The following is a 9,788-nucleotide window of genomic DNA, read 5'->3' on the forward strand; positions in this document are numbered from 1 at the left end:
GTTATCGATAGGACATTTGAACCTTCAATAATAAATGAACAACCATTAAAAAACAAAGTCACTGTGTCATATAAGTCGGTGGTGTATTGCTCCAGTTACTAAGCGTGGGCGATATAAGTACAGGAAAATCTACTGGCTAATTCCTAAGTTGGTAGCGCTAATCGAAATTTAATCTTCTTACGTACAAATACACACAGTCGGAAAAAAACCCTTCTGATATTCATTAACATATGCTCACTGATGACTGACTTCAATAAGTATTTTCTGGAGTTCTAGTGAGAAGTAGTGATCGATGGAATTCAACCAGGTCTGTTGTGAGATAGTAACTCACTGAAGATAATGGGGGATGTGTCACTCAATTTCGTGGATCGGTTGAAGTTAGAAATTACCACTTTTGGATGTCAGCTCAGTGGTCTATCTGTTAAGCGCTCGTGCGCGAGACTGATGGGTCCTGGGTTCGTATCTCTCAAGGCGGAATCGTGGATGCGTACTGCTGAGGAGTCTAAAAACAGGACGAAACGGTCGGCCAGTGCTTCCAGGTTTTCCATGGTCAACTATTAAAATTCCTAGCATACAAGTAATAAGCATCAAGGATTCCACTATAGTCTTGAAGCAGTATGTGATTACAAACGACTTCAAACCATAAACGAAATTTTAATTTTAAGGTATATGCCTACTTTTTTTACTAATAATCAGTCAATTTACTTAACACAAACTGATTACTTGTAATATTCGAAATGTTAGTTTTCACTATGCGTTTTTTGGTGAATAGTGATGAAACTTGGATGTAATAGATTAAAATAATATCCACTGCGAAAATAATTGGAATTAGTGAAGAAATCATGATTGTATCAAAGAAAACAGTTTCTTCTATAATACCTTCATTGTGAATAAAACGGCAATGTGGTCTGATTAATGTCATAAAGCTGAAAAGAGACTTTTTCAAAGAATGACCAGTTAACAGAATGAAAATTATAAAATCGTTCATTTTAATTATTTAACCCACTACTAGTCTATGGAAAATGTGTTGAATTTATTCTAGTGAACCTAAAGAAATTAGAAAAGCCCAGTGATAAAAACATTAGTGTGTGAGTTATTTTCTATATGATCATACCACTTGGATGACCATTTAACAACTAGGATTCACTGTTAGTTTGCCACGAAAATTACCCTTAAATTAATTACGATTGAGCTCTCAGTATTGACAAGTTTCAAAACGTGTTCCGTAAAATTGCATTGGTAAGCCGTGACTTGTGTAGTGACCAAGTGGGAAATAAGATAAGACCTTACGGATGATGTTGGATGGGGATAGCACCATAGTTTCGAAAAATAACTGAAATTGAGTATTTAAATCATGAGATATTTACTCCATAGCTAAACGTTTTCTAATCTGGAAGTCCTGACCACGAAATCATTATTATCGTGTGTGAGCGCTACTAAGACATCCCAAAGTAGAATGAAATACCTGTCCAGTGCTATTTGTGCTTGTGTTATTCTGCAGCTGATTTATATCCATGATTGAAGTTAGACTTAACATTCAAAGTCTATATAAAATCGTTGTAACAAATGTTGTGATGATTATGAATAACTTGTAACATTTGGGGTACTTTTGAAGTTTTAATATAGTACGACTAAATGAGTATAAGCAGTACTTACCCATAAGAAATATATTGACAGTTATTCGTAAATATCATGCAGAATACGACGGGTTATACGTTATGGATGTAGTGTAACTTGCATTGCCAAAATAGTAAAGTTAATGTAGAAACTTGAGGAAAAATTTGCCCTCTGTATACAAATGTGAAAATGCTGTTGATCAATAGAGTTGATATTCGTCTAGTAAATGTACTATTCGCTAAATCTTTGTTTCAGTGCTACTGACAACTATATTTATCTCTTTACATACTTTGGTCGAATCTTTAAAATAGCCTCATAATCATAAATCTGTATGAATTTGGGATTTAATATTGAAACAGCAGATCAGGAAATGTTACGACAGAAATGATATCATAATTGTAAACTTAATCCAGAATGTTTAATAAATTTTCGCAGTCGAAATCACGAGTTAATGTAAGCTAGACCACCACTGAGAAACTAGGAGCAGTGGACAGCCGTTTCGACTCAGTATGGGACTCCTCAGCAATGGTCATCCACGATCTCGTACGCAGGACACGAATCCAGGACCCTCGGTTTCGCGCGCCAACACAACCTCTAGACCACTGGTCGTGAATTATAATCAAATATATTTTAATGATATACTGACCATTTAACAAACAATTGTGTAATGTGTTGAAAACATCTGATATTTTTCTACAGAGTAATACCATAATCTTTACTTAATCCAATCTTTTTCATACTTCTTTCCATTCTCATTTCATTGCCTTTCTTGTCTACTTTGGCTTACAAGTCTCCTTAATCTTTTGTAAATAATAATCACCAGATGCTAAACATTCATCGAGTTTTAATAAAAATCTTAATTTTAACTGCTTTTCCGACTGTTAGAATATCTTATAATTTTCATTTCATTCCTTCATTTTTATAATTATTTGACGCCAAACATGTCTCTCTCACGCTATTCTATGTTGTTTTACTGTTTTGAATAATACAGTTTTGTTGTAGCCTTATATTAAATTTGTTCTGATGTCGTCAGCGAGTTTTTAAAATGTTCGGGAGTAAAGTCAACTCAAATTATCCTATTAACTGCTACGTCATTTTTACTAGTTTCCATGTAATTAATAAATGAGATTCAAAACGTACTTTACAGAAAAAGTGATTTGTCTTATTTATTTATACAATGTTAGCTGAAATAAAACTTAGCCGGTAGTAGGTAGATAATTTATGACCACACGCTCACTGAAGCATATCTACCTAAAAGATGTGAAAGCTCTTTTAGCAGTATGACGTTTTTGGAAATTATTGATCCGGTCAAGTATTTGTCAGTAAGACGTGGCCTAAATTTAAGAACCCTTTTAAAGGATAAAGCGAAAATTGGTTATATCTGTAGTTAGGAACTCTTTATGAGTAAGGGCCCACATATCGACAAACAAGGATGGTTAAATAAATTCACTCAGTAAGTTGAATTTTAAACGTCATACTCTTTTCGATAAATCGGAATGAGCATTTATGTATCTTCATAGTTGAAAGCATGAGTCAATTGAAGTTAGCCCATCATGGAAAACCTGGAAGCACTGGACGGCCGTTTCGTCCTATTGTGGGACTCTTCAGCAGTGCGCATCCACGATCTCACCTCGCGAGATTCGAACCCATGACCTACCAGTCTCGCGCCAGAGCACTTAACCGATATTTATGTATCTAACAACAATGATAGGATAAACATTTTAAATGTATCAGATAAGTAAAACCTTTTCTTAGAGGAAGGATTTATACTTTTTTAATTCAACAGATAAAATCTAAACATTTATGAAACAAGTCTGTTAAATGATTGATAAACTAGATTATTCTATTTATCTTTCTAATAACTAAACGTGCATATATCGAATGTAAACTATATATGAAGTCAATCCATGTGATAGTTAAGTAATTTTATATGCATATAATTCGTAATTATCAGTAGTTTTTCTTTTAATTTTTAATATCTTTAACAAAAACATTCACATGGTAACTAGTCCTCAGTTATTCGAATCACTCAAAGTTAAATCATAGGTTAGCGAATTGTCTCGATTCTTCTGTGATGTAAAGATGTAAACGAACTATTGTTTTGTTTCGTTTTTCGTGTCAAATTTCTAATCCAATAAGTACTAATTTATCATAAGATGACACTTTATGGTGATAAGAAATATTTTAAAAATTAATGAATCTTTAAACAAGAATTTCTCAGTACAACCCTAATTAGTCAATGAGATTGGCTTCCAGACGTTTTGGAACAATAAACAGAATGCTGGCTGATTAATTTTTAAACTTTAATGTCTAGGAAAATGGCTAAGTAGTCATAACATCGGAATGGTATTTATGGATAGTCAAGTTTTTGTTGTACTCAACTATTTAGGTTTCAAGTAATGTCGCCTTTCATTTTGAGGTTTAGAAGTTGATCATAAACAACTAGTCACTATGGTTACATACATACATACATACATACATACATACATACATACATACATACATACATACATACAGTTACATCACATCAGAAAATGATATATACCAGTTAGCCATATTATTTGTTTGTCATTATCCGTTTGTCATAGACAATGGAAGTTCGTCTTTAAATTTTCAAGACATTTTAGTAATATTTTGCAAAATATACTTTGTAGTTATGAGACAATTAGAAAAAATCACCATTCAAGTTAGTCCCATTAGCTTTATTCGTTTCTGCTAATAAGATCAGTTTTTCGCCACTTTATTAATGAGTTTCTGTCTACAGATTAGAAAAATTACAAGTATTCTGATACTGAATACTTTACATTCATATACTCATATAAATAATGTCCTTGGATAATACAGTGCGGCTAAAATTTATGTCAATAGTACATTGCCTACTGATGAGTGGACAATGAGATTTCGAATTTATTTACTTAAATATAATGGAATACATTCGTTATTACAGCTCACACTTGTGTAAATTCTACATATTTGTTATCCCTTAGTATATTTAACTAACCTACTGGCTGAATAATTTTTATCCAAAATTAACATGACTCCGTATATTATGCAAAGATGATATTTTATGAATAACATCAAAAGAAACTGATATTTCAATGTCAGCCATCGTTCGGTTACATTAATGGTGAAAAAAACTAGGATACGAAGAAACGCTGGATTGATAAATGTTTGTAAAACGTGATTTTGTTATAAGGAGGCCAAGACCATTAAAACAAAAACTATACACAACATGTTATTTACCATAAATGAAAAAATGACTACATTAGCTTTTGTTCTCTCACTACACATCTCATTTGGTATCTTAGTTTCTTTGTAGTTAATTTCAGCTGAATGATTATTTTGGTATTTCGCTAACTCGTTTCATAACTAACTGAATAATTACTTTCAGATTTTTGTACCAAATGTAAGAATTGGGAAGACATCAATTTAATGGATTGTGTTATGGTGACAGATGATGGAATTTCACATATAAGTGCCTCATCAAAATAGTTTTTCCTAGGAAAATATTCTTCTGATTAAAACATATTGAATAGCATAGGTCTAATACACAGTTACCAAGGACAATTATCACAGATTAACATCTTTGACACAAACTATGATTTTTACAAGATACTTGTCTAAAACAAAACACCAATTTTATCTCCTAGGTCCAAGATCTTCATATACAATGAGAGAAATGCAGTATTTTAAAATGTGACATCGCCTAAAATGTTTCACAAAGCATGTTAGAAATAATGAATAATATGAACAAACGTTTTTAATTAACCTCACTAAGCTATTTGAAGGAAATGAATGTCAAACACTGATTTTAAATAAAACCGGTCATATTACTGAATGACGGAGTCGTTTTATAGTTCATGCATTTCTGGGTGTTTCTTGTTATTTGAACCAAGTGGTTCGATTTCTAATCTCTCACTAGAGTTGTGGATCATATCATCAGAACTGTCTAGTTAATCGATAATTTTTAAGTAAGTCTAATCTGATGACTCTGCTAGCAAATGGTGGTTTCCAGAGATTCCATTGGTGAAAATGTTGAATCCACTTTCATGAACATTGAGTAGAATATGTGACATCCACTTTAATACATAAATACTAGAAATACGTATCTATAATGACGCCGAAGAACACTAACTTTTTACCACAAATTTTGACCGAACTGAAAGAACAATATCACATGTCTCAAGATGTCTTTTTGATGTTATTTAATGATCTGAAAGAACTTAAATCAATTTCTTCCTAATAGATTTTAATAGTGAGTATTCACATACCCAATCACAAATACACTAGTATGGATACTTATTACTTGTTAACTGAAGTATCTTTGACTTTATTCAGCAAAACATTAAGAATATTCTCTTATTAAGAACTTGGATGTGGAGAGTTACAATAATTATTATGTAGCCTATTAAATAAATACTTACTAACCATCAGGTTTTCTCAAGTAAATTCAAACTGAGTTTCTGCTAACATATAAAGATGATAATTGAATGAAATGTTAGATCTATTTTCTGAGTTTTTGTAATCAGTACATAACTAAGTCAAATAAAAATAATACAAATAAATATTTCCATATAAAGAGGTGACAATTTACAGTTATGTTCTTAATATGTTTATAAACTGTCTTTAATATTGATAAGATTTCAAGCTATTCATAGAAAATTTTATATAGTTGAAATCATGAGTCAATTGAAGTTAGCCCACCATGGAAAACCTGGAAGCACTGGACGAACGTTTCATCCTATTGTGAGAATCCTCAGCAGTGCACATCCATGATCCCGCCTCACGAGATTCGAACCCATGACCTATCAGTCTCACGCGCGAGCGCTTAACAGATAGACCACTGAGCTGGTCGGCATCCAACGGTGTTAATGTCTAACTTCAACCGATCCACGAAATTGAGTGACACATCCCCCATTGTCTTCAGTGAGTTACTCTATCACAACAGACCTGGTTGAACTCCGATGGTCACTGTTTCTCACTAGAACTCCAGGAAATACCTCTTGAAGCCAGTCACTAGTGAGCATATATCGAATAATATTATGATTTCAACTACATAAAATTACTAAAATCTACACAAAACCCCCTTCTAATGATAATGTTCATAGAAAAGTGAGAAACTTTGAATGTTTTTTTCACATTATTCCTATAACTTTCTTCAGTATCATAGTAGATCTAACATCATTAATAATTTCTTTGATAAATCATAGAAGAAAATTTCTTCTGACCTGAACCTAATAATAAAAATTATAAAATGATAATAAAGTATGGTCAGCCAATTCTTTATTTCACTCATTATCTATTTATTCTTTTGAAAGGTAACAATATTAAATAAGTGAATGATGTGAATGTTTGTCAACTGGTTTGTTCAACTTGGTTACAAAAATTATTAGGTTAATGAGTTTTTACCGGTACTTGATAATGAAATTGTTCATTTTTACTAAACCTTCATCTAATTTAATAATTTAAACAGTGTCTCATTGTATAATACTTGAGTAACCCGCATTTTTATTTATCTTTTAAATTCACCAAGTAATTGACTTATAGTTTGCGTGCTTATTGAAATGAGATAAGGTTTCGTTTTAAATCAATATTCATTTAGCGTAAGAACATTCAATCTCATCTCCATATTCAACTATATATATATATATATCAAAGGTTGTAATCATAAATCTACCTAGATTCATGAAAATAACACAAGACATTTAAATAAACGAATAATGAATAGATATTTCGTATGCATAACAAATGTTTCAATAAATAAACGTAGTTATCAGAAGGGGGTTTTGTGAATATTATAGTAATTTTAATAGTTGAGATCATGATTCACTTGAAGCTAGACAAGCATGGAAAACCTGGAAGCACTGGACGGCCATTTCGTCTTATTGTGTGACTCCAGGTTTTCCATGGTGGTTCGGTCTCAAGTGATTCATGATCTCAACTATTAAAATAAACGTAGTCTTTAATTTAAGTATCATTATTATGTTAAAATAATCTTAAATTAATGTTTCTTTCTAATCTAGAATATCATTTGAAAAAAGGCTATGGAATAAACATCATCATTTTGAAATAATTTTCTTCTGTTCAACAAATGAAGAGACAATTGCACTCAAATGGTTCATGATGTTTAAATGTGACTGTTTTTTTAACTTAAATTTAATTTGCATTCCTTCTAGTCGTCAGTGAATATAAGTAACCAGGTGTACAAAGAAATGTGCAAAATAATGCAGTAACAGACTGTTTAATACAGAATTGTTTTATCTCGATATTGAGAATTTAGTAAGATCATAAAATGAAGCACCTTTAATGATCAGTTTGATTTCTGAAACGACAAACTTAGTATATTATTTTACAATTAACTTTCAACGAGCTATGTATATAGTCTTTATGTATTAAGGATTTATTACATCCATTAACATGGGATTTATTCCTTAGAGGAAGGAAATACCAGTAAAAGATTGAGTAAAAGTATTTTTCAGGGAGTTGAAAATCAATGGGAGGCCTGCTTATTTTCTTGGGTTCAGCCATTTGATAGTGTGCGTAGCATGCTGAAACTGCATTTCGTTAGCCAAATCGGATCATTTATTACCATCCACTATTCAATCTATTGAAAACTTACATGAACTATATCCTTAAGCTGAATGATGATAGATGGTTCTTTATAATCAATCCATTACTAGGCGCTGAAAACTCGAAATGAACCTGATGATTTAAGAATAAATTAACTCCTCTGACTTCAGGATATCAAACTCATTATTGTCATTCCTATTGAAATAGCTATTGTTTCAAAAACTGAACATGATATTCACGTGTTTTAAATAAATAATATATTTGTAATATCCAAATGAGTAGAAAAATTAGATTTTCTGAAGTTTCGTGACTTAGTATAAGCCACTTTTTCAGAGAATAAATAACCAAATTAAAATTAATCCAAGTTTAAATTTTGATATGTTTTTTTTATTCTCTAAAGAAGTGGCTTACGCTAAGTTACGAAACGTCATTGGGATATTACAAATATATTAATTTATTTCTAACAATCTACCCAATGCTCATTTTACTCGAAATTATCAGATCAAAACTTGGTAATGATACCTACAAATTCATGTGTTTGTTTCAAATGAACATCCCATTTATGTTAAAAGAAATGACTGACATCAATTTAATTATAAACGTTTCGTTTCATTTATTAATTACTTGTTGAAATTCGAGAATGAGATGTTATCTCTACTTGCATTATAAAAATCATTACGTACAAAAATGCACCTCTGAGTATTTAAATTATATATATGTATATATATAGTTCGAAGTCCTTCACATAACTAAGTATATGTCCTTCAGGAAGTTATTAATAAATTAATACCAACACCTTATGACTACAAGACGTTAGTAGAGCTGTGAATAGGTAAGTAATAGTATTTTTTTTAGTTCGAACTTTAGTTATCCTGGTTCTAACCACTCTAGGAGTACCAGTTCGCATATTATCACAGACACACTACACCGACAGGTTGCATCTAGGCTCGAATTATACATCTATCATTTTCTTTTGAATCCAACTATCACAGTATAAATTTTAAATGAAATCATATCAGGTCGTTTTGTTTCTTCAGACCATATTGTACGTCAGTTATGAAACGTTGTATGAGTAATCAAGTACATATTACTAAAACAACTTACAAAAGTAAGCTGATTGTCAAGTGAATGAAGTTACATGTAGACTGGAATGGTTTGCAAGGTTAACAACAACTGTTAACATGTAAATTAAACTGATAAATCCAAGAACTCAATAAGAAGTATAATCCTCGTCTCGGTATTTTTCAAAAGTTAACTAGCCAATTCATTTCTTCTATTTCCTCTATCTGGAATGTTTTCAATTGTTTGGTCAATAGACTATTTTTTTTGAAAAGGTTAATAACTATGTCAAACTTACTAAGAACATTGACATTATCAATAATTTGTTGTTTCGATACAATCACTACAATTGATCAACTTAAAAAAAATCTTTTTATTTCTGTTAGAATTGTACAACAGTATTTCACAATGTTTAACAGCAAAATTGTTTGCAGTGTTAATTATAATTTTGTAATGGCACAACAACATAAAACATGTCCTATGACATAAAAGACACATGGATTAATTAGTCAACAGGTCTATTTGATTTATTTCTTTATTGG

This window comes from Schistosoma mansoni, chromosome W, assembly GCF_000237925.1.
Source record: "Schistosoma mansoni strain Puerto Rico chromosome W, complete genome".
Taxonomy (NCBI): domain Eukaryota; kingdom Metazoa; phylum Platyhelminthes; class Trematoda; order Strigeidida; family Schistosomatidae; genus Schistosoma; species Schistosoma mansoni.